Source organism: Capricornis sumatraensis, chromosome 17 (assembly GCF_032405125.1).
Source record: "Capricornis sumatraensis isolate serow.1 chromosome 17, serow.2, whole genome shotgun sequence".
NCBI classification, from domain to species: Eukaryota; Metazoa; Chordata; class Mammalia; order Artiodactyla; family Bovidae; genus Capricornis; species Capricornis sumatraensis.
The window spans coordinates 71,007,506-71,034,710 of record NC_091085.1 but is presented as its reverse complement, the minus strand read 5'-3'; the positions used below and the strand labels follow the sequence as shown (position 1 = coordinate 71,034,710).

At 44.3% G+C, this 27,205-nt stretch overlaps 1 protein-coding gene and 1 pseudogene across 1 annotated transcript in view; both read right to left on the bottom strand.

The window, feature by feature from the left end:
• The window catches only part of CORO1C (coronin 1C), a 78,533-nt gene extending 52,798 nt beyond the window's left edge, over positions 1-25,735 (bottom strand). The window contains exon 1 of the mRNA XM_068990094.1: positions 25,675-25,735. The gene's annotated coding sequence lies outside the window, so the exon portion shown is untranslated. The remainder of the gene's footprint in view (positions 1-25,674) is intronic.
• On the bottom strand, positions 16,525-24,066 carry LOC138093570 (translationally-controlled tumor protein-like; annotated as a pseudogene).
• Positions 25,736-27,205: the final 1,470 nt, after the last annotated feature.

Sequence of the window (27,205 nt, the reverse complement as noted above, 5' to 3'; positions counted from 1 at the left end):
CATGTGGCTGGGCTGAGGCAACAAAGCCTTGGCAGGCTGCTGAGCACCCGTGTTCCTCAGAGCAGCTGCTGCCAGACCTTCCCAGCTGACCAGGAAGAGCAGATGCCGAAAGCCCTCGGTGAGGAGACGGTAAATTATTTCCTCCCACTTGGCCAGGGCCCTCCATCCATGCAACAGAATGAATTCATCTCAAGCTGGAGAAGACAAGACAGCTTCCACAAGGTGGTGAAACCTAAAGAAAAGCACATCCATACAAAAACCGACATACAGTCAGCCTGTCTCAGGGTCCGCTTCCCTCCCCGACCACCTCCACAAGCCGCAGAAGCCAGAACCCCCGCCATGGCCGTCCAGCAGGCGTTTCAGAAGTGCAGTTAACGCAGAGGAAGGGAGACCTGCGCTGTGTGCCAAAGAGTTGATCCCGCTTAAGTAACGATTTTACAGATTTCAAACATGAAAATCCCAAAGGAAAATCACGTGAACTACAGGACAAGGTAATTTACAAAAGAAATTCATGAATGGCATTTCTCTCCACTCCTTCCCGAAATCCTAATAAAATGACAGTAAAGGAATAAACACAGGTATAAACGCCAAAAGAGAAGCAGACACTGGAAAGGAGCCTACAGAGAGCAAACGGGACCACGAGCCTGTGCAAAAGGAATGCTGTCGAGCCCGTGGAGCTGGCAGAAGTGAGTGCTCTCCCCGCAGCGGAGGTCTCGGAGGAGCAGCTCACAGAAGGACGCCAGGCCCAGGGCTCAGAAGGGAAACGCGTTGGGGGCCGGAGGGGGGCTGCAGGGAAAACTGACCAACAGCCTAGTTAGGAGCAGCCAGACACCCAGCTCTGCTCCTCCCATGTGGCACAGCCAGGCGCTGCCCTCACCCGCCCCAGAAGCCACACGGGGGCCCCGGACAGGACAGCACAGCACAAGTGAGCAGAGGGGCCAGCAAGTGCCACCCAGACAGCCTGGGGCTGCACAGGGGAGCCTCCAGCCCCGGTGTCCCAGCAGGTCCAGGAACACTGGCTGCCAGGCCGAGACGGCGCTCGCCTGCCCCCCAGATCAGCTCTCACCACCCTCTGGGAAGTCCTCCACCCACCCAGCCCCTCCAACCACGCAGGCACTGGGTCAGCTTTTCAGGCTGCCAGCAGTCAGCGTGAACAGACACATGAGGAAGCCCTCTAACTTGAAAAATGGAGACATTTTTCCTCTTCACTCAAACAGGCCAGGATACCATCTAATCTCACCAACAATATGAATATTAATATAAATATGCTTTGAATGTCTTCACTGGAAAACATCTCACAAAGCTGCTGGGTGTCTGACATACTAAAATACCTTTAAAAGTCACTTCTGTATTACACAGAGTGACATATGTTACACAAATGTCCATCCCAAGTACAGGAAGTCAGAGTGAGAGGTTCTTTTGCTACAACCATGGAGCAGAGTGTTAGCGACAGAGCAGAGAGGGGGAGGCCAGGGCTTTGGCCGTGCTGCGCTGTCGGGGTCAGGCCATCCACACCCGAGGCCGAACCTCATCTGGGCTCAGCTGCCCACATGTGGCACGGCTGCTCACACTGCACACAACAGAGAGGAGCAGGGAAAGGGGCGGACTCGCGAGTCAGGCAGCCTTGTGAGTGCGGAGCATGCCGTTTACCTCCTGGTCGGGGTTCAGCAGGGCAAGTCATAACCTCCTGCAGGGTCAGAGTCTCTGCCTGGAAACGGGCACAGTACACACAAAGGTGACGTGACCATAACCGAGCCCCTGCTACCGGGACTGCAGCAGGAGCGCCCTATACAGTCAGAGGCAAGCACACAGTAGACCGGCTATCTTCACCATCCTGGTCCTCGACACAAGGTAACCCAGATTCATGTTCCACTTCTGCCACTGACCTTTCTGAGCCTCAGTTTCCTCATCTATGAAAGAGATGATACCTCATAATAAGAATTAAAAACGGTATTTGACACACTGAGTCCAGATGACTTCACTGCAAAGTCTGTCAAATGTTAGAGAATCAATACCAGTTCTTCACCAATTACGTCCAAACTAACTTTATGAGGCCAGTATTACTCTGATACCAAAATCAGACAAAGACATCCCAAGAAAACTAGACTAATATCTTTTATAAATATGGATGCAAAAATCCTCAACAGAATACTAGCAGACCAAATCTAGCAACATGTGAAAAGGAATCTACACCGTGACCAAGTGGGACTTTTCCCACCATGCAAGGTTGGTGTGACCTCTGAAAATCAATCAATGTAACATGTGTCAATCAAATAAAAAACAAAAATCACATGACCATCTCACAGAAAAAGTATCTGACAAAATCAGAACAAGGACAGACATATAAGTTAATGGAATAGAACTGAAAGTTCTTTCTACATCTTTGATCAACAGATTTCAACATGATTCAATGTGGGGAATAAGCCTCTTTTTTTCAACAAATGGTGCTGAGACCGCAGAACAGACACAAAAGAAGCTGGAAGCGGAACTAGATGTAACTTTGTTCCGTATTTTCCAAGTCTTCTGTAAATGTGTTATATTTTCATAATAAACGCATGATTTAAAAAAAAAGGCTGGACCCTGACCTCACATAATATAAAATAATTAACTCAAAATAGATCAAAGATATAACTCTAAGACCTAAAATTTTTAAACTCTTAGAAGAAAACAGAAGTAAATCTTCATGACCTTGGATCTGGCAAAGGATTCTTAGATATGACACCAAAAACACAAGCAACAAAAATAAAAAGTATACAAAATGGACTGCGTTGAAACTAAAAACCTTTGTGCTTCAAAGTCACCATCAAGAAAGTTAAAAGACAACTCACAGAATGGGAGAAAATTTTTGGAAATAATATATCTGATAAGGCACTTGTCTCTAGTTTAGAGTTCCTACAATTCAGTAATAAAAAAGACAAATACTCTAATTTCAAAATGAGCAAAGGATTTGAATAGATCTTTCCAAAAAAGAAATGTTCAATAAACACAAGAAAGTTCAGTTCAGTCGCTCAGTCGTGTCCGACTCTCTGCGACCCCATGAATCCCAGCACGCCAGGCCTCCCTGTCCATCACCATCTCCTGGAGTTCACTCAGACTCACGTCCATCGAGTCCGTGATGCCATCTAGCCATCTCATCCTCGGTCGTCCCCTTCTCCTCCTGCCCCCAATCCCTCCCAGCATCAGGGTCTTTTCCAATGAGTCAACTCTTCACATGAGGTGGCCAAAGTACTGGAGTCTCAGCTTCAGCATCATTCCTTCCAAAGAAATCCCAGGGTTGATCTCCTTCAGAATGGACGGGTTGGATCTCCTTGCAGTCCAAGAGATTCTCAAGAGTCTTCTCCAACACCACAGTTCAAAAACATCAATTCTTCAGCGCTCAGCCCTCTTCACAGTCCAACTCTCACATCCATACATGACCACAGGAAAAAAGATGCTGGATATTTTTGGTCACTGGGGAAATGTAAATCAAAACCACATTGAAATACCACTTTCCGCCCACCAGGATGGCTAGAATCAGGCCAGAGAATAAGTGTCAATGAGGACGCAGAGAAATCTGAACCCTCAGACACAGGTAGTGGGAATGTAAAACAGCGCAGCTGCTTGGGAGGGCAATCTGGCAGCTCTGAAATGATTCAACAGAGTCACGCTATGACCCTGAAATTCCACAACTAGGAAGTTACCCCGAAGAACTAAAAACATGTAGTCAGACAAATACTTGAACAAGAATTTTAAGAGCAGCACATTCACAACAGCCAAAGGGTGAAAACAATTCAAATGCTCGATATACCCACTGGAGAATGAATGGACAAACAAAATGGCATATATCCACACAAAGGGATATTATTTGGCAATTTAAAAAAATACTAATACATGCTACAACTTAAATAAACCTTATTATGCTAAGAAGCCAATTACAAAAGCTTATATATTATGATTCCTATTCACACAAAGGCCCAGAATAGGCGAACCCATGGACACAGAAAGCAAATTAGTGATTACCCATCGGGGAGGAAAGGGTATCACAGAACAGGAGGTTATAGCTAAAGAGTACAGCCTTTCTTTCTGAAGTGATGAAAATATTCTATGATTTGTGGTGACAGCTGTACATATTTGTACATATTTGTGAATATATTAAAAACCATTGAACTGTTTACTTTAGGGTGAGCTGTCTGCTATGTGAATTATCTCTCAATAAAAATGTTTTTTAAAAATATGCAATGTTCCTAGCATAGAATCTGAAGTATAGTAAGCACTGTCCGATAAATGTCTGCAACTGTTATTTCAGAGCCTGCTAATAGGTTTCCCTACCCCAAGGGAAAAAAACCAAGTCAATTTTCTGCCAATTTATGAGCCAAAAGTATGATTTCACATTAATGAGCTAGCATCAGTTATCAACGAACCTTTACAAAATTTTATATTCTCCCACCTCAGCATGGTGTTTACTACAGAAAAATAAACCTCTTCTTGAGAAAGAAGCCAGTAGTATCAAACCACATTAGTGTTTCACCAATTTTTTAAATGTTCAGCTATAAATTTCCAAAGTGTCATACCATCAAACTTAGGTGTTCTTTTATTAAATATCATATCCCAAATTACACAACTAAAGCATCCCCCAAATGAAGGCATTTTATAAGTAAATTTAATTTTCAGTTATATTAAAAAGAATAGATGAAACAATCCTGAACAAATACACAAAGTCCAAGGAGAGAATACATTCAATTTCAAATATCTTATCCAAGTTCAATCTTGGAGAGGTTGCTTGCCCATTAGTCTTTCAAGTCAAGTTCTTTGAACTGCATAGGGCCTTTTCTTTCCAATGATCACAGTAACTAAGGAGCCTCTGGTAATAAAGAGGGAGACAATGTAGCAATCATTAAGCAAATCAATGTTTACAAATTTCAAAATAAACTGATTTTAGATAGAAAAAATGCAATGTGGTTTTTAATTTTCACAAAATGTTGGGAATTATGAACCTTACGTAAGGCCTTATAATAAGCAATTGATCATTCTGCCCAAATTTCCAGTATGACTGGGACTGTTCTAGAATGATTTTCATTATAATAAAAACTGATGAATCTCTGAAAGACAAAGACTGTAAGAACAGGCTGAGAGCACAGGTTCAACTATAAAACACTCTCACAGACACATCTCCTCTGCCCAAGTTTCTAGATGATATTGAAAGCCAAGCAAGCAGATTAAAAGTTAAGTCTTTGACTGTTTAGCAGCCATCATGGCAAGCCTCTTTTTAATTCATTTATCCTTTTTATAGTCCACAGGCTCTATATTAGGACTTATTTATATTATAACCAGATGTTTGTATCTTTAGACCGCTTCACCCATTTCACCCACCCATCTAACCCACCACCTCTGGCAACCACCAAATGTGCTATTTTCCTAGAGAGTTTGGGTTTTGTGTTGGCTTTCGTTTTTAAGATTCAGCATGTAAGTGATAAACAGTATTTGTCTTTCTCTGTCTGATTTACTTCACTTAGAATAATGCCCTCAAGATCCATCCATCTTGTCACAAATGGCAGAATTTCCTTCTTTTTAATGGCTGAATAATATTCCACAAGACTACACTTTCTCATCCATTTATCTGTCACACATCTGCGTTGTTTCCATTATCTTGGCTATTGTAAATAATACTGCAATGAACACAGGGGTTACAGATACCTTTTCAAGACAATAATTTAGTTTCCTCTGGATAAATACTCAGAAGTAGAATTGCTGGATCATATGGTAGTTCGATTTTTACCTTTTTGAGGAACCTCCATACCATGTTCCATAGTGATTACACCAATTTACATTCCCGCACAAATTTCTAATCATTAGATAATATGTTCTTGTTTTCAGCTTCACGAAGAAAATCTAGGGCTTCCCTGATGGTCCAGTGGTTAAGAATCCACCTGCCAATGCTGGGGACACGGGTTTTTGATTCCTGCTCTGGTAAGAGCCCACCTGCTGGGGGCAACTAATCCCGTGCACCTCAACTGCTGAAGCCCAGTGTGCTAGAGCCTGGGAGCCGCGAGAGAGGCCACCACGGAGAGAAGCGCAGGAGCTGCCGCCGAAAGCGCCCCCGCTCCCCGCAACCAGAGAGAGCCCGAGCGCAGCAACTGAGACCAGCACAGCCAGAAATACAGACAGCAAGCTGGTCTGCAAAGAAAGACTCTAAAAAGAGAAAACCTACAAGCTGACTATTAATGCCCACAATACTTAACAGTTCAGCTAGGGAAACAAAAAATTATTAAAATTTTCTTTACATGTTGGGTAAACATTTTAACCAAGAACAAACTGTGAAAAATAAGGTCCATGTTTTAAGGACCTATTTTATGGGCATCAGAGCGAAGTTTGCTAAAAATCATTCTCAGAAGAAAACTTGCATCTCACAATCAGCTGATCATCATCGACCTCGTCGAGAGTGTAAAGGCATGCTTCTTGCAGTAATGCCTAGTCAAGTTAACAGAGAAAATTTATTTCAAAGGCCATAAAAGAAATGTGTTGGGTGTTTACAAGGGGAAACGTAGACAAAACAGGGTGTTTATAATACTGTAATGGCACCAAATAAAACACACTCAAACACCTGAGTAAATGTTACTACATTTTTTTCTCCATTCTCTCTGCTTCCATCCATCTCATAAAAAACGGACCACAATTTTGACATTTTCCTGTTTATTGAAAAGTTATCTGTTTTAAAGATTCCAGCAGATGCACTTCTATGGTGTGTATGAAAGGAAGCACATCCTGCTAGGAACACATACAGGAAAACCCCTACAAGCAGCAAAATCCTGCTCGGCACATGTGCCGAGACCATTCCAGAGTCCAGATCACTCGACCTCAGGAGGCTGAGCAGCAGCAACCACAGGAAGACTCCAGAGTGTCCCAACAGAGAAAGGACATGTTCCCTCTGAGCTGCTGTTTTTCTGGCCCTTTTAGATGTGGGGAGAGATCAGACACGTTATTTAATAGAAAGCAGCAAGCAGGACAGCAGAGGAGGAAACAAGGGTCCCCAAATCCGCTATTTAAATGGCAGTGCCAACAGTTAAAAAGTCTTTGTGAGAAGTTGTAAAGGTATTACGCAGGCCTATGTAGGATGTACATTCGTAAGACAGCACACACCAAGAGCAAATACGGGAGGTACTCTGATTAAATACAAAAATTCAAGATTCATCACCTTTGGATATGAGATGGCTCAGCTTTTTTGAATTTCCTTAAACCAAACCCACCAGTGATACTTGAAGAGTTCACCTAACAAATTACTTTTATTGCATCCAATCCAATCCCTTAATAGATCCACTTATGAGATCCTCCAAAAAAAAAAAAAGCCTAATTTACTTACTTTAATAGAAGCTGTTTTATAAAGGAAGAAGAAAAAGACCACATGCAACAGTCTGCTTTATATAAAGCACAGCAGAAAGTCAGACAGACACACAACAGTCCTCACACACAGCAGCTAAGGGTGAAAGTTTGCACTCCATAGATGTTGGAAATTTTTTTTTAGAAAAACTGCTGACCACTTAAGACAACTGACAGCAACTATGGAACAGCCTTGATGTTGGTTCAATTCATCATGACACCAGGAATGGTGACAGGGCTTCCCTGGAGGTCCAGTGGTTGGGACTTTGTCTTCCAATGCAGGGGGTGTGGGTTCCATCTTTGGTCTGAGAGCTAAGATCCCACAGGCCTCTTTGCCAAAAAACGTAAAACAGGCAATATCGTAACAAATTCAATAAAAGACTTTAAAAAAATGGCAAAAGTAATGGGTGAAAATTCACTCATTATAGCTTTCCAAACACTGATATCCCCTCATCCACTCAGGTTCTAGATAAAATGCCACAAATGAGGCATACCAACAATAAGTGCACTTTGCTTTGACCCAAGAATCCTACATTTTGGTTTTTAAATGCTTCTTGGAAAGAAAATACAAAGAAATGCAAGTAAGATTTACCAAGAAGTATCCAGACCGGGCCCCACAGAAGAAGCCTGGAGTAAAAAGGGTCATCAGCTCCAGGCCCTTCATTTTTAGTCCAGAGACACTGCGTGACTTGCCCAAAGATAAAGGACTTCAGAGAGAGATAGGATGACCTCAAACCACAAAGTACAGGGCAGTTCAACTTCTCACCCCCTGAACTTTCATACTTTTTTAGTGATAAACTCCACACACACATACAGTTTGGGTTTCCCACGTCAGCCAGCAACGCCTCTCAGAACTCCTTCATGCGGTGCCTCCACAGTTCACAGTTCCACTTGGCCTGCTGGTGCCATTTTAAAATAAGAAATGACACTTGGCTCACACTTTATAAACTACAGAAGCTGGCTGTTTGCATTTAAATACACTGAGACAAGCGACACAGCACATTAGGCATGCCGAAGGAAACCCATCTTTGCTTCTGATTGAACACCCTTAGGTTTAAGTCAAGGGACTCTGTGCTCAACTGTCCAAGAGAAGAGCCGGGCATGTATAAAAAGCTGGAGATCTACATGTCAAGAATAATTTCTGGGCTTCCCTGGGAGCTGCTCCGTTGCAGAAGACATGGGTTCGATCCCTGATTCTGGAGGATCCCACATGCCTTGGGGCAGCTAAGCCTGAGTGCCTCAACTACTGAAGCCACGAGCCTAGGGCCCGTGCTCCACAACAAGAGAAGCCACCGCGGTGAAGAGCCCACATACCACAACTAGAGAGAGCCCCGCGTGCCCCAACTAGAGAAAACCCTGCACGGCAACCAAGACCTAGCACAGCTGAAAATAAGATCAATCGTTCTTTAAAAAAGAATACTTTCTAAAAGGTGAGCTACGAAGAACAGGTTTACTCTTTTCAAAGCTTTCTAAGAAGAGAACTCCTACTTTTACAGTTTATAACTCTGTACTCATAGGAAAGAATTACAAAGAGTTACAAAGAGTTACAAAGAGTTCCTAAAATGATAATCAGTATAGGCACTCCCCGATGCCACAGAGTAGGAAGTGCAGCTCAGAGTGACAGCAAAAAATGCAGTGACAAGAGCCCACACAAGCTATCGACCTGCGCCAAATCACGAGGCAGGCTGCAGCCGTCTCACAATTAACTGTCAACACACTCCATAAGGCTGCAACTTTTAAAAAAGAAACGAGCATGACGTGAACAGCAAAAGAGCGACAGAAAAAGATCCTAAATACGAAACCTCAAAATCCCACTTCAGCGCTCGCATGCTTGTCTTAAAGAAAGACCCTTCATCAACCAAAGAGGTCTGTGCTGGAACTCCCTTAAAATGAAGAATGACATGCCATGAATTTTAGTTACTAAATCAAGAATTTTAAAAAGGTTGCGAGGGCCATCTCTAGCTCTTCGATGGCAGAATTTTTTTTGTTACTTTATCAAAGGAAGGGCAGGTCTCCCCCAGGTCACATATAAGGGTGACATGTTTACAGGCCCTGTATCTCCCAGCTATCATCAGCATTTTCATAAACATGCCACGCCATGCTTCCCTGGAGCTTTAAGAAAGGATCGCTGAAGAATCCCCCATCGAAGAGACAGGCGCCGCCTGCCCAGACAACACAATGGAACCAAATAAAATCCTCTGAGCTGAAGCATTTCCCTAAAGTGCCCCACAGGAGACCAGGCTCGGAAGCTTGGTTCTGCCTCCCTCTTCAAAGAGCCAAATTAATCCCAAGAGTGCTCATCCCAATTGCAGAACCTTTACCGACATGACTGGCCCAGCACTCTCACTTAAAAATTAATGACGAATGTGTTTTGAAATGCTCTTTCTATACTGTTGACCTACTTTTCTTATCAACAGCTGGGGAAAAGCACATTGTGTATGACTGTTCAAACTTGCTAAGTCTGTATGCACTACTGAGATGGAGTTTCTCTTGGAATAAAATTTTAATAATTCTTTAGCAATATACTTAGAGCAGGAAATGAAATTATCGGACTCCCAGATCTTTCTGTGGGTTTTTAAAGGCATTTTTATGAAGACCCTCATAAGGCTAGCCATAGGAAAAAGTAGCAATGTCAAAAAAACACACTAATCTCCTTCAACTGAAGAACTGCCGTCTTCCCTTTTTAATACCATATACCCTGGGCAAGCAGTGATCAAATAAACACACTCCTGACCCTGGTTCAAGGGAGGTAGAGTAGGAATAACTCTGGCGTGGATGCAAGGTAAACTTACCCTGGCACAGTCACCTAACCGCTGAATCAATTCAGGCCCGTGGTTGGTTGTTTCTTCATCTACAAGTGGGAGAACTAAAAGAATTTCTACGGGGCTGTTATTAACACAATTACTATCAAACGTGTTAACCTAAAGCCTCCAAGTCTATACGGAATGTTTCTTTCACTAGGATGCAATCTACATCCCCCCATAAAACACACACAACTCAAGGAGAATGGAGTACCAGCACCCATAGGGTTATACTCATAACACACATGCTCGACTGTGAATGCTGAAGAGGTCTTTAATCCCAGTCATTCATCATGCATTTATTCACCAACTATTTACTGAGCTCTGACCATGTGCTTGGCATGATGCTACCGGCCAGGCTCTCATGGAGCTGACAGTCTCCAGGAGGAGACCCTGCGATCGAATATTCACACCAAAGTCACTGTGCTGCTGGGACGCAGAGTACGTGGGGCAGGGAGTCAATTCAGGGTGAAGAACCACCTTTTAGGAGGAGTTCCCAAGAGCCTTCTCTTTATAAGCAGGGTATCTGAAAACAGCAAAAGCTAGGGGAAAATATTTAAATTACTTACATGACTTTTCAGATTAGTAACAATCTGTGGCTTTAAAATTAAGGTAGTTTGCCCACAGAGGTGCCCCAGAGCTTGAAGGTAAACATACTGAACAAGCTATTTGAAAACAAAACTAACACTGTTTAAAATAAAAAAATCTCCCTGTTTCCAGAATTTTCAGCCATTTTATAGAGACAGGAAAGTGCACAGGTGTACACAGCTCAAAGATAATGCAGGTTCAGGTTCAAACCACTGCAACAAAGCACATCTCAAAGTAAAGTGAATCACAAGAATTTTCGGGTTTCCCAGTCCATATAAAAGTTCCATTCACATTATCCATAGGACAAAGGAGCCTGGCAGGCCACAGTCCACAGGGTCACAGAGTCAGACACAACTGAAGCGACTTAGTGAGCACATGGTCTATTGAGCGCACAGCAGCATAATGTCTGAAAACAATGTATACATCTTTATTTTAAAATACCTAATTGCTTTTTTGAAAAACCAGCTATCATCTGAGCCTTCAGTGAGTGATAATCCTTTTTGGTTGATGGCTGACAGATCAGGGTGGTAGTTGCGAAAGGCTGGGTGGCTATGGCAATTTCTTAAGACAACAGCCTGCCACATCAATTGATTCTTCCTTTCACGAAAGATTTCTCTGCAGCACACAAAGCTGTTTGACAGCATCTTACCCACGACAGAACTTTTTTCAAAATTGGGCTCAATCCTCTCAAACTCGGCTGCTGCCTTATCATCTAAATTTATGTAATATTCTAAATAAAACCTTTGTTGTCATATCAACAATCTTCACATCTTTACCAGGAACAGAATCCACCTCAAGAAACCATTTGCTTTGCTCCCCCGTGAGAAGCCGCTCTGCCCAAGTCGGATCAGGAGGCGGCAGCAATCCACACCCATCTTGGGGCTCCAGTTCTAGCTCTCTTGCTACTTCCATCACATCTGCAGTTACTTCCTCCACTGAAGTCATCCATGACGACTGGAATTAACTTCTTCCAAACCCCTGTTAATGTTGGTATGCTGACCTCTTCCCATGAATCATGAATGATCCAAGTGGCATCTAGAATGGTAAGTCCTTTCCAGAAAGTTCTCAATTGACTTTGCCACAATCCATTAGAGGACTCACCATCTATGGCAGCTATAGCCTTACAAAAACATTATGTCTTCGATAGTAAGATCTGAAAGTTGAAACTACCCCTTGATCCATGGGCTAGAGAGCTGAAGCTGTGTTGGCAGGCAGGAAAACAACATTCACCTCATTCTACCTCTCCACCAGAGCTCTGGAGTGACCAAGTATGTCAGCAACAAGCAGTAATATTTTGAAAGGAATGTTTTTCTGCACAGTTGGTCTCAACAGTAGGCTTAAAATATTCAGGAAACCACGTTGTAAACAGCTGTGCTGTCATCCAGGCTTTGTTGTTCCATTTATAGAGCACAGGCAGAGTAGATTTAGAGTGACTCTTAAGGGCCCTAGGATATTCAGGATGGTAAACGAGCACTGTCTTCACCTTAGGTCAAGAGCTGCATTAGCCACTCGGAGTCAGCCTGTCCTTTGAAGCTTTGAAGCGAGGCACTGACTTCTCCTCTCTTGCTATGCAAGTCCCAGGTGGCATCTTCTTCCACTAGAAGAATACTTCATCTATGTTGAAAATCTGTTGTCTAGGGCGGTCACCTTCGTTAATAATCTGAGCTAGATCTTCGGGATAACTTGCTCCAGCTTCTACATCAGGCCTTGCTGCCTCACCTTGCACTCTGATGTTAAGTGACAGTTTCTTTCCTTAAACTTCATGAAGAAACCTCTGCTAGCTTCAAATTTTTCTTCTGCAGTTTCTTCACTTTAAGCCTTCACAGAACTGAAGAGAGTTAGGGCCTTGCTCGAGATTAGGCTTTGGCTTAAGGGAATGCTGTGGCTGGTTTGGTATTCTCTCCAGACCACCAAAACTGTCTCCATATCAGCAATAAGATTGCTTTGCTTTCTTTTATCATTCCAGGTTCACCAGCGACCTTCAAGAATTTTTCCTTTGCATTCACAACTTGACTAACTGGCCCAAGAAGTCTGTTAGCCTCCCTCACTGAGCTTATTATTTCTAACTTTTGATTTAAAGTGAGAGACCTAACACTTTTCCTTTCACGTGAACACTTAGAAGCCACTGCAAGGTTATGAACTGGCCTAATTTCAACACTGTTGTGTCTCAGGGAATAGGGAGGCTCAAGGAGAGAGGGACAAGGGGGCAGCCAGGTAGTGGAGCAGTTAGAAAACCCCCTGATTAAGTTCACCACCCACATGGGCGTGGTTCGTGACGCTCCAAAACATCAGTGGACCATCAAAGAGCACTGATCACAGAGCGTCATACCAAGTATAATAATGAAGAAGTCTGAAATATTGCAAGAATTACCAAACTGTGAACACATGCGTGAAGTGGGCAAACGCTACTGGGAAAATGGTGCTGACAGACTCTCTCGATGCAAGGCTTCCACAAACCTTCCACTTTGTGAAAAGACTCTATCTGTGAAGTGTGATAAGGAAACGGCAACCCACTCTAGTATCCCTGCCTGGAAAATCCCATAGTCAGAGGAGCCTGGGGGGCTACGGCCCATGCAGTTGCAGAGAACTGAACACAACTGAGCAACTGAGCGTAAGCACGCCTGTACTCCTGAAGTCTTACTGCACCTCTGGACAGATCATTTTGTCTAATCCTTTTTGGTAAAATTACAAACTACTTCCTCATCAGCACACCTCTCTTCTAAAGGGGGGAAACACAAAAAACTCAGAATATCAGTGTCTACAATCAAGAAACTGTAAAATGTAACATCACTAGGGAAAATGTAATTACTATCAAATAAATACTTTGCTAAGTCGCTTCAGTCGTGTCCGACTCTGTGCGACCCCATAGACGGCAGCCCACCAGGCTCCCCCGTCCCTGGGATTCTCCAGGCAAGAACACTGGAGTGGGTTGCCATTTCCTTCTCCAATGCAGGAAAGTGAAAAGTGAAAGTGAAGTCGCTCAGCCACGTCCAACTCTTCATGACCCCATGGACTGCAGCCTACCAGGCTCCTCCATCCATGGGATTTTCCAGGCAAGAGTACTGGAGTGGGGTGCCATTGCCTCCACTCAATACCTTTAGAAGGTCTCAGTTCTTTAAGTGGGAAATGTCACACATCTTTTACTAATAAAATGGAAATACCTCCAGGGAAACGGAGACAAAGCTCACTTTCAGAAGCAAAATGAGCTTTCATTTGGGCTAAGTATTTTGGGAGTGAATTCTCTATTACTAGAAGCTTTTACCAGCCTTAGCTGGTAAAACTGTAACCTCATCCATTCCAAATCCAATTTCCCTCCAAACTGGATAATGATTTGAAAAGAAAATCATAGCCCTTAATCCTTTATGTTAAATTAATTGGACTACATAATAGTAACTAAAAGAGAATTTTCAAATGCCTCAAATGAAAGCAGGAAGAATCCTTTAAGCATTTTGAGTAGAAGGCCAGCGGAAAGACCAGAGGTGTCCCACCCCCTAACAGTACTTGTCTAAAAAACTACATTTATAACAAACTTACATGTATAGTTTGCAGGAACCTCTAAAAATGGCCAAACTAACACACACAAAAATGCAGCTACAAAATGATTCTTTTTTTGTGATCACATGTTATAACAGGATATAAACCAAAGCCTACGGATTTTCAAATTTTAAAACTGCACAAATGAACTCCTAAATGATTCAACAGCTGGAAGGGTGCCCAATTCACCCTACCTTAATGTACTTGGTTCTTGTCAATTTTTCAAGTGAAATGAACCCAAGCACATTAAATTCTTGGAGATCTAGGAGCCACTGAAATGAGCTGAGACCTGCCCTGTGACTCCCTGGGGCTGGCCTGGGGGCCCTGCAGTGCCCACTATGGGCACTTTACAGCAAGTATATTAAAGGACAGGAAACTGGACAGAAGGAGAAAGACAAGAAAAGGAAACTCCATTTTTTCGAGGGCTACCTGAACTATAAATCCTCACCTTGGTACACATCAGGTTTCTTCCCATTCCTGTTTTGACAAAAACTCTCCAGCCAAAGGCACACTTCCACTAGGACGTCTCTTCAGATTCTTTCTAAAGTCAGAGTTGCAAGAATATTGGAGTGGAGTGCCATTTCCTACTCCAGGAGATCTTCCCAACCCAGGGATCAAACCAGTACCTCTTGTGACTCCTGCACTGGCAGGCAGGTTCTTTACCACTAGTGCCACCTGGGAAGCCCCAAAGTTGCTAACCAAACCACAAATCAAAGCCCTAAGAACTCCATGCTACCAGTACTTTCAATTTACTCAATAAATTAGTTCATCAGAATTCATGCTTTAAATAACTAGAACTCCAAAATTTGCTTCACAGATAAAACATGTTTCAGTGAGTAAATGTGTATATATATGCTAACACATTTAAATGAAAATGATGACTAGCTTATCATGAGATAATTTAACCAGCAAATGTTTACAATCAGCAGTCCTTCTACACCACAGAAAATTTCCTCTATTCCTTTCATCTTCTAGCAAAATAGGAAGACTAACAATCCCTAGCACAAGTATAACATGCAAAACTGAAGTTCAATTATTTGACTGGCATTTACTGAACATCTACTGTATGCCAGGCACACAGCAGTGGACTGGGCAATGAAGGCACAAAAAACGTGAGACTTCTCTGCCTTCGAGGAACATGGCATATAGTGGTGCCAGTGTTCACTTTCACAAACTGGAAAATAATAATTCCACACTTACTGGTTTTAAACTTTCTACTCGTTTAGCTCAAAATGTAATTACTATTAGCACAGAAATCAGTAACGTTAGTGACACCCATAACTTACATTTCCATCTACCTTTATAACTCCATAGCTAAACCATACTTCCATTTTACTCAAATGCACTGTATAAACGTGTATTCTGTTCTCATGACCTTGGACAATCTGGGTCATCTGCCTTATCCGTCAACATTACTCTTCCCCTGTTACACCTGCCCTGAGTCACCCCAGTGCTATTTCGTAAACCCAAGGGCAGGGCCTCAACCCAGTGTCCCAGAGACACTGACTCTCCAACCGCCCTGTCCTTTCAACCCCCAAAGGGCTCAGGCCCCACACACAGAATTCAGCACCACGAATTGTATACCTGGGGGCTAGAGGAAGCTTGTAATGTATTTTTACAACTATTACACATTTTAAAAGTAAATCAAAACATTAAGCCTGCCATTAACACTTTGTGAAGAAGTCTTTTCTACCTGCACCAGGAAAATCAAGTCCCTAATCCTTATTATACTGAGTTTCATAAAATGTTGAAGATGTTTTTAAAAACCAAACAATCCAAACCCTTTAAAGAGGTAATAACAAAAAGGAAAGATCAATTATTTCCCTTTGCTTGAGGAAAGAAGGGGCTTTGTGATAAGAGCTTATAAAGAATTAGAAATACAGGTGGAGACTAGCACACGGCTCTGGCCAGCACAAGTCACCCCAACTTACAGCCATTATTACCCTGACCTGACCTACCACTACTCTAAGATTCCAGAATCCAAGTCACTAAAACTTAAAACCCTTTTAAGCTGCGGTTCCCAAATGAAAAGAGAGAGAAAAAAAAAAAAAAAGGATCATGAGTGTTTTGAAAAAAAGCTGAGCAGACTCACTGTTTTCAGTGAGGAACTTTTCTTTTTCTTGAGTTTAAATGCATTTTATTTTTAGACAATGTACATGACATGTTTTCTTAAAAACAATGCCTTTGCGCCAAATAAATCACCGTTCAGAACAAATGAAGAGCTTGAGATGACATCGGTCCCATTTGTCTAAGCCCTGGTGCTGTGTGGATGAAAAGCAGCAGCCAGCCAGTTATGACGACAGGTGACAGACCCAAAGTAACTGCCAAGTGTATTAACATATTCCATCTCTAAACCATCCCTAAAGAAAACCATATACGGGGCCACACCATGCTCACAGTAGTCCAGCAGAGCAGCCCTGCCATCTGGATTCATGTTTTCATCAATAAAAGAACTGACAGTAATTAGCAAGGATGTGCTTGATGTGTTCTGCAGCCCCTATCATCAAAGGTTTTACTCTTTCTGGTCTCTGTTTTTCAAGTTTCCCTTTGATTGACTTTATATCATCTTTGATGTACTTTTTGTAGGCTTCTTTTGTGAAGCTGGTTTCCTGCAAGTGATGGTTCAGACAATATCAACACCAGTGATTACTGTGTTTTCAGCACCTTTGCCCTTGGGGACTTCAGCAGAGGCATAGCCACCAACGAGCCAGTCGTCAATGTTACCCTCTGTCCTACTGACCATATTCCCCTCCACCTCCAGACACAGCCGGTCCACCACCTCCCAGGTCTTGTGGATGTGGGACAGTATGTCATCATCTGCTCTCCAGAAGGAACCTTTCCAAAGCAGACAAGGCTTCTTCCCAATTCCAGGAACCAGGGCTGCCTCCTACATGGGCTCTGCCTGAGCCTGCTCAAATTCCCTCAACCTTTCCCTTGAAACTCTGTTACACTGACTACAGGCCAACATTTCACAGAGATGATGTTTATCAGTAAGGAATCTCCTTTGTAAAAACAGTAATACTGGATCTCTAAGAGGGGCAAGAGACATGAACAAAATAAGCTAAGACAATTAGGGCCACAGTTGGTCTCGCACTGACAGTGGTAGTCTCGTAGGAACTGCAGCCCTCCAGAAGCACATTAGTTAGTAGAAACACATTTGAACCACCTGCTTTGCCACTACTATTTAAAGGAGATCAGTTGAACAGGGGAGTGGAAGCTTCAAGTCAAGAGAGAAGCAAGCTGAACTTGGAGGGCTGCTGTGGCCTGAGGCTGCAGGATGTCCCTGCACAGATAGGCATGGGCTGGGCACCGGGGAGAACTGGGTTCCTTCCTTACTCGACTCCCAGCTCCCAAGGCCTGGAATTCAGCTATCATCACTAACACTTTAAAAGTTGTGCTGTGACTTAAACAGATTTCTTCAGTCTAGGCTGGGAACTTACCCACTGCTATAACACTGAATCTATACCCAAAAAATGCCTTCTTGGTTCCAAATAACTGAGTTAGACTGGGAATGCAACCCAGTCCTGTGCTGGGGACTGAATGGACACGCTGCCTCCAGAACAGAAGCTGCAGCTGAACTGCTCAGGGTCAGGGAACGAGTGACTCACAACTATCCTTTGCAGGTAAGACATATCACTTGTTCCACTTGACATTGTAATTCAGCCCAGGGCATGCAAGATAGCTCTATACCGCAAAAGGTCAAGGACATCGCAGGGTTAAAATAAAGAAGCATACACACTTCCAGTTTCCCTTTTCCTCTGTAACACTGTAAGCAACAGCGGTTCACACAAAAGACAGGGAGCCTAAGGGGACAACACGCATCTTATTAAGTATCGCCCCAAAGAGCTATGGCCAACACTTGTTGGCTCTGGCCTCTCGCCTGCTTGCCAAGAAAAACTAGGATGAAAATGTTAAACTAAAGACACTACTAACCGCAAAATTAATTTATCATCTAGCTTGTAAAGTGACTAGTCTCCTAATAAATCCTTCTGCTTAACGGAGATGATAGCTCAAGTTTACATGGGTTTCTCAGTCACCGCTCAGGCAGCGCTTGAGTTCTTATATTAATAAATCGGCCTCAATTCTTTAAGTTCCTAAGAATGAAAGGAATTAGAGTCTTTAACTAGAAAAGAATGCTTGACCATTATGAAAAGGAATTTAAGTATCTTTCATGTGCAGTAAGCAAATAATGGTGAGTAAACATTCATCCTACAGAGGGGGAGCCTGTGAATTTTGTCTAGAACCTGATAATGTCAAGAGTGGAAAATACACCCCCAAAGGCTTCACCCTCCCAACACTTTCTTTCCCACATGTGTTTACGGCCATTTACAAAACTGAAAAAACTATGGCTTTGTTCATACAGGATGAAGACCTCAGCAATTGTCAGAACATGGGACACACTATGAGTTCACAATGGGGCCAAAAAGGCTCTTCCACCAAATGGCCACCTGCCCAGGTTGCCTTGGTTCCCCAGAAACATAATGACCACAATGGGAAGCAATGATCAACTTCTGCCAGCCCCATGGGGTTTTCACTACACCTGTCTGTAGTTCCAGTACCCATCAGATCTTGTTCCTGTCAAAATGAGCCTTTTCATGTATGGATGGCCTAATGGGGCTGACCTTTGCAATATTAATTGGTCTTTGAAACACCCAAGATAAAGCCTTACCATAACTACATACTATAATGGTCAGATTACAAGATTGAGGATACAAAAAGGGGTCAATAAAATAGTGTCAAGGAGCTTTACATGGAAACTAGGACGTCTACCAAAGGCTATCCAAGAGAGTCCAAGTATTTTCACGTTTCCCCAAACTACATCTAAAAAGAAACCCTGAAAATCTGGACCAAGTTTCCTAGTTTAATACATGTTCAATCTGCAGATGAGAAGCAGAAAAAAGAAATTGGTGCTAACTACCAATCTGGATGATGAACTGAAGTGAATGACAGTGAGTGGGCTCAGTGTGTAAGTCTGGCAAAAGACCACAGTGGAAGCTTAAGAGGGAATTGCTGCATTGTGTCAAGGACTAAAAATCAAGGAAAGCCCATCGGGGTTCACACTGTTAAAAAAAAAATCCACACTATAGTATAAATCAACACCACCAATTACAAAAATGAACTTACACCATCCATGAAAGGAGGTGGAGGCAGAAGGGAGGGACAGTCAAGTTCCTGATCTTGGCAAGTCTCTCAAACGCCCGTGACCACAGTCCCCTGGTCATCAGATGAGGAACAAGCCAGTGAGGTACTTTCCGCTCGAGCTGTGATTCAGAGTCACCAGGGAGTTGGAGCCCAGGCAGCTGGACTGACCGAGCTGAACCTCACGGGCATCAAGTTGAGGACCTCTGGGCCTGAGAAATAATCTCCCAAACCCACTAAAATGATACATTTGTCAAAAGACAGTGACCTACCAGAGCTAGAACTAAGATCTATTATTCATAATTTTTTTAAATGGAGATAATTGCATGACCAAAGGGGGAAAAATATGTATTGTGAAATTCCCACCTTCAGTCATGCAAAACACAAGTGTTTCTACTTCCACTTAGAGTACACCTTCACCCCCAACCTCCGCATTAATTTGATTTCTCTTGACTATGGCAAACCGAAGGAATGATTTTTGTCATTAATGTAAGATTCAAATGACAGGCCTAATTTAACATCCCATGAGACAACGGAGGCTCTATTCCCACACAGAACGTTACACTTGATCACAACACTGCCACTCACATCGTACTCCATCCCATGAGCATCTCACACACTGCAGCACAATCTCCTTCCAAATCCTAAAAAGACCAATCTTTTTGCCAGTAGCTAAACCTTTTTCCTTAAAATACAGACTGAATACAAGCCTAGGGCCTGCATAAGAGAAGCTCGTCTGAATAGACAGTTCCAGTTCAGATGGATGGCCAAAAACTGTCTCATTTTTAACACTACCTTCCTATCCTAAAATTAAACACTTTTTTCCTCTCCAGTGATTCAAGTTGGATATGAAGTCTAAAATGCAGAGGTAGGAGTGAGAATCCATACACTAATAGCTTAACATCAAAAATAAAATGTTATTAAACTTCCCCTCATTGATTCTCCCCAATTCCATTCATTAACAGACATTTAAGAGTGAAGACCAAGGGAACACAAATTTATTCAGAGTCTACTCAAAACCTAGCAAGGTACTGTTAGCATCTCTGTATCACAGAAGAGGAAACTAAGGCTCAGGGAGGTCAGGTAATTGACAAAATCGCAGCTATTAAAAACAGGAGTAGAGAGTGAAACCCCCTCAGTCTGGCTCTAAAGGTCTGCATTATTCGTTGCTTCAATTTCTCTAAAGACAAAACTCTCAGAGCAAGAAACAATGTAAAAACAGAGAGCTCATTGAGCCTGATGAGACAAAGGACAAATCTGAAATTTATTATTATTTTTTTAAAGCATTTGTTTATTTACCTGGCTGCGTCAGGTCTTAGTTGTAGCACACGGGATCTTTGTTGCGTCATGAGGGATCCGCTCCAGACTCTCTAGTTGTGGAGCACAGGCTCAGTAGTCGAGGCACCTCGGCTTAGTTGACCCTCAGCGTATGGGATCTTATTAATAGTTTCCCAACCAGGGATCAAACCCATGACCTCTGCACTGCAAGGCAGATTCTTAACCACTGGACCACCAAGGAAGTCCTAGAAATTTACCTCACTCCACTCCAATCACTTCAGTGACCACACAAAAAAGAAAACATAACCTCAAATGGCCAACTGGTTTTTTTCTAATTCTTAGGAAGATACTAATTGGAGTATTTTTAATTAAAGCGTTAATCAGATGCTCTGAGAGAAGCAAGAGCAAGTGAAAAGGAAGGCAGTATGCGCCTTTAAAACTCAATTTTCACCCACCATGAGGGGTGCACACGAGCAGTTCCAGCACTGACTGACTGACTCAACACCATCAGGGTAAGCCTGCTTGCGCTTGGTGTGGCTAAATCATACCAACCAAATGTGCTCCCTGGCCATCTGCCCTGCTGAGAAGGCTGTGAGCCAGTCATCACTGTTTATCAGGGGGAAAGAGCCTGGATGAGAATATTCTGCCCTCAGGAAAATGTTTCAAACACTCAGTTTACATCTGAGCAATTTTTTGGTAAGAGCTGGACTCTGCCAGAAAGGCAGAGGGGAATTACCTCTGTACTTTATGTTATTCTGACATAGACAACAAAGGTATAAATAATAACCAGAGAAACAAACCCACTGACCTCAGGATCTTTCCAGTTAACTTCAATAAAAATAATCATTCAGCACTAGAGAGCGTGCTGTGAGCAAGCGAATCTCGACCTGCCTTCCATGTCCATTTCTCTCTCACATTCTGCCTTCTATAGGAAGGTGCCTTTCAGACTGTGAGCTCAAGTTCAGATACAGTTCCTTGTAGCAGATGGGAGTGATGAATGTCTGAGGTATGAGGACAGGAACAATGTCTGCCTTCGAGGACTAAGGAAGGTTTCACGGATCCCAAAGGACAAGAGGGAAATGCAAATCAAAACCACAATGAGATACCACTTCACACCCACTAGGACGCCTAGTATCAAACAGAGGATAACAAGTGTTGGCAAAGATGCAGAAAAATCGAAACCTTTATACACTGCGGGTGGGACTGTAAAATGGTGCAACTGCTTTGGAAAAATATGGCAGTTCCTCTAAGAGTTAAACACAGAGTAACCAATATGACCCAGTAATTCCCAAGAGAAAGGAAAACATATGTCCATACAGAAACTTGGACACAAATGTTCACAGAAGCATTATTCATAATAGTCAAAAAGGAGAAACACCCAAATGTCCATCAACTGATGAATGGATAAGCAATGGAACAGAGTATTTTTCAACTATTAGAAAAAGAATGAAGTACTTACTCATGCTGCAACAGAGAAAAACCTTCCATACACTATGCTTAATAAAAGCCACAGAAGACCACATATTGTATGATTCTACTTATAGAAAATGTCCAAAACAAGGGAAATCCATAGAGACAAAAAGTAGATATGTAGTTGTCTAGAGCAGGGGAGGGAGAAGAATTGAGGGATGGGGGTAAGACTGTTAATGGGTACAGGGTTTCTTTTGGGTCGATGAAAATATTCTAAAATTGTTATGATGACTGTCCAACTCTGTGGATATACCAAAAATCAGTGGATTCTACACTTTAAATGGGTGAATTGTATGATATGTGAATTATAGCTCCATAAAGTAGTTATAAAACAAAAAGGATTGCATTATGTGCCACTGAAATACAAAATAAGCTCTCAAAAGGAGTGGAGAATCTTATTCACTCATTTTAAAGGATCTGAACTAGGTCAATGAAAACCCAGAGAGATTCTATTACTTAACATTCTGGGTACTAGGTCATACTAAAATATTCATGAGTATTTCCATGTTTTAATAGAGAAAAGGCATCTTATGTTTAAAAAGACATACACATGTCAGAAAAGAGTTCTTAAAACTCAGGAACAGGATGAATCCAAAGGAAAACAAACCTGGATTTGTACCCTGCATCTGAAAATAGCACCCAAAATTTTTTATTGTTCCACCTCTGAAAAAGAAATCAAAGGTAAAACAACTTGGTTAATATAATATTTCTAAAACACTGTTTGCAACAAAACAAAGTATTAAGAAATAATCTGCCATCTTACAGAAATGAATTTCCACACCCCCAGTGACATAACTAAGAACTGATCGCTTCTCCTTTTGTACATTCCATTTCGTAGGTATCTGAGTGACTCTCTTCATGGGTGGAGTGAATCTCAACAGCGACAGCTGTGGTAAGCATAAAACTTAAATCAAAAAATCCAAGTATTTAAAAAGGGCTATATGTCAGGGGTAAACGGAGTCAAGAAGTACAAACTTCTAGTAAAAACATGCGTAAGTCATGGGATTTTACAGTCAACACAGTGACTACAGTCAATAACCTAGTGCATATTTGAAAGCTGTCAAGAGACTAAATCTTAACAGTTCTCATCACACAAAAAAAGAAATGTAACTTTGTATGGTGACAAATGGTAACTAGGTTTATTGTGGTGATCATTTCAGTGTATACAAATATCAAATCATTATGCTGTACACATGAAACAATGTTACATGTCAATTACACCTTAATTTTAAAAAAAAAATAATGAAGCAGCATACACATCAAAAGTCCTGTCTGTCAACCCTGAATCTGATCCCAAACTATATGTAAAGTAATAGACATAACTTTTGATTAGCACAATCTTCATGCAAAGAAACAAATGATCATGAAAAATGTAATACTTTGTGCAGTGATCTCTCATTAGAATGTGTCCATCAGAATCCATCAGGCTTTAATGTACCTTCCACAAATAACTGAAAACAAACACAGACAGGGCACACTCCTGATTTGTCCAAAAGGTGTGTACCCAACCTTTATACCAATCTTTGTTCAATCCCCAACACACACGACAAACATCCACCACAGAACATGGCACCGGGAGGCCTAATATACAACACAATTCCCAGTTTTATTTCACTTTCTCCTCCTATTTATTTATGCAAACTCCCAGACCCAAGAGTTACTATTAGGCTTCATATCCAAACATGGTGCTGTGAATTTGAAATGTACCTCCAAGGCAAAAGAAAAAAAAAAATGTTTCCTTTAAATTAATTTTCTGAAATACATAGAATCAAGTCCAAAATAGAGTCTTCCCATGTCTTCAGTTTTACAGGCAGTGCAGAAAGCGCAGTCCTATAAACAGATATCTATTTGCCTTCACAATTGAACAGCAGACGGTACAAAGCAACTGCTTATACTTAATCATGTTTCTGTCTACTCTAGCAGGCTGGTGTCAGGAGAGAGTTCTGCCAGATAAGGACAATGAAATGTATTATTATAGAGTGACTACCAGCCCTACAAGTGCTGTTTGAGGATGGAACCCTGGGCAGGAAGGCTTAAGTGAGAGGGCCTGCTATTTTGTTGTAACCATTTCCAAAAGTAAATACCTTCGTTCCCTAGAACCAGTTTACAAACACGCACTATATTCAATTCTGCTTAAATGTCTTATACGAAAGAAAGGCCTCTGTATCTTGCTCCACTGGGGAAGATGAGCGACTTGCAATTTGCTTCTTACCCTGAATCCCACGTTTGCAACATGTAGAGCAAGGACTTCAGACACCACAAAACAAGGACAGCCTACATTAAAGCCAAATATAGGATGTGATTCTAAACCGCGATGCAGTAAAGCCTACGTTTCCTTTTCCAGCCATCAAAACCCTTTGAACACTCCCAAAAAAGGACGGGAGGGCCAGCGCCTCTCCTGCAAAAGGAAGCCCCTTTCTTCTCGGCTCTTCCCGCAGCCGGCCACTTGCCCCCAACACATTCATATCATTCGAGACGGAGAGCAGAGTGTGCGCGCCTGTGTGGACAGGCGGGAGGGCTCGGTTCCCGTATTTCCAGCCTCTACATCTGAGCTCATCCTCAGTCATTTAGGCGCAGCAGAGCCCCACCTGCACCGCGCTCCGTCTTAACTGCGTCCCTCGCCAGCTGCTCCGCTCTCACCCGAGCCTAGCTCTGAATCACCCAGCGCACGCGGACACTCCAGGCCCCCGACCCTGCCGCCTTCCTGCCCCATTCTTCCTCTCCCAACCTGCCCCCTCGCCCCTCCCTCGCCAGTCCCAGATCTCGGCTCCCACCGCCCGGCTCAGCCTCCTCTCAAACCGCCCCCACCCACATCACTCCAAACCCAGCCCTGCCCCGCCCTTCCCGACCCCCCAACCCAGCTCTTCAGGGTCCAGTGCCGGCCTCTCACCCCAAAGCAGGCACCCCGAGGCCAGACCGCCGCCCTCACCTCTCCCAAGCAGAACCCAGCTCCCCCAGACCCCACACGAGCCCGGACCCTGGCACCCGCCCCCTCCTCGCTCCCCAGGGCGGCTCAAGCCCCGCCCCCAGGCCTGGCGCCCCCGGGCTCAGCGCCCTGGCCTCTCGCAGCCCCACCCCACCCAAGACCCCACCCAACCCGGCAGAGCCCTGACCCCTACAATCCTTCCCGGGGTAGCCCTATTCTCACGCGGCTCCTCACCCGTCCAGGAGGGTTCCGGACCCCTAAAAGTCTCCCCTGAGCAGCCTCTTCCCCACAGGCGACCTGGGTTTACTCTCCTCAGGCCGAGCGGTTCGGTCCTCAACTCCCCGCCCCGCCGGACCCCAAGTCTCCCGAAGCAGCCCCGACCCCTGCCCCTTGCACACCGGCCAGGGCGGGCCCCCGACCCAGGGACCCGCGCCGCGCGCGCCCACCCAGCCCTGTCCGCTCCACCGGGCCCTGCCCTACGCCCCGCCGGCTCCTGTCAGCCGGCGCCCGCACATGCTGAGAAGACAGATCCGTCCACCCGCCTCGCTTGTTCCCAAGCGGCCCTGCCGGGCGCGCGCAGCTCACCAGGGCCGAGGTGCCTGAGGCGCCGCTGCCGAAGTCCCCACCGCAAAGCCCGGCAAAGCCTCCAACCGCTACCGCCTCCCGCCTGGCACTGAGCGCTGTGCGGGGGAGGGGCGCGGACAGCCGCCACCGCCCCCGCCGCCGCACACAGGCCCCGCCCCGCGCAGTGCCGCGCCCAACCAGGGCCGCCGCACTGCGGCACGCCACGCCCACTTCCGGGAGGGGAAGCCCGCTTCCCATCCCGCGTTCCACGCCTCACTCTCCCTAGCGCCTCCTCTGGTCGCGCTGAGGGATGCAGGTAGGCCTTGGAAGAAGGCGGTGCCCAAGCGCAAGCACCGCCCACTAGCCCTCGGAGTGACCGGAGAGCCACGCCCACTGCCCCCTCAGAATAGGGAGCGGCGACCTTAGAGCCCGCCCACTGACCTGCTTGGTTCGGCCGAGCCACATTCCCTGGCTCCTCAAAAATTCCCCCAGAGTCCCTTAAAACCGGAACATCAGCTCCTCTAAGCTCCGCCCACTGCCCCATCCGAACCCTTCGCCGGCTTCTTGGGTCCTTAAGCCCAGCTCCCCTCCCATCCCTTCAGAACTGTCCCTTCTGCGTCACAAACCCAGTCCCAACTTCTAGAAGCCCCGCCCACGGCCGAACAACTCTCTTTTGTGGCATCGCAATTCCCGCCCGGGAGTTGGTGATGGACAGGGAGGCCTGTGGCGTGGTGCGGCCCATGGGGTCGCAAAGAGTCGGACACGACTGAATTCCCGCCCAGGGCCCATCTAACTGTTTTAAATCTCAAGCTCCGCCCAGAATCCTCGAATCCCCGCCTCTGGCTCCCGAAGCTCCGCCTCTGCAGCCAGCACACCCTCCCACCGCTTCTGGGAACTCCTGAGGCTGAGATCTTCATTCCACTACACCTTGTCACTTTGCTAGCACAAGGTGGCGGCCCCTGGACTCCCACACCCGCGTATCCCCCACCACTACACAGGAGGGCCTATCTTGACCAATTTCGCAGGTGGGGAAATGAAGGATTACAGGGTCCCTCCCTCTCTTTTCCTGGCCGAAGTCCCTGACTTAATAACTGGGCGACCCAGGCCTAAAAAAGTCAGAGCGCAGGGCTTCGAGTCCATCTCTGCTGCCGTCAGACTGTGTGTCCTGGGGCAGTTGCCTTCATCTCCCTGGACCTGAATTTCCTGATCTGTAGCGTGAAGCTGTCCTCTTGATAGCCAGAGTCCCTTTCTCAAATACCAAGCTCTGAAATGTCAAGATTTGGGGAAGCTAATCTTCAGGCCTGGTAAACTGGACTGACAAAGCAGATCTTCTGATGGGGTAGGCTATTTACTTCCCAAAGCAAAACACCTTTGCAGTTAACAATGAGGAATTTTTCAGTATCAGCCACAGAAGTGTGTGTTATGTAAAGCATGGTCCACCTGAACCAAAACAGCTATCAAAGCAAATTATGTTTCCTCTCTAAGCCTCAGGGTTTGGGGTGGGGGTGGGGGGCAAGGGGGGGTGGGCTGCACCATCCAACATATGGAATCT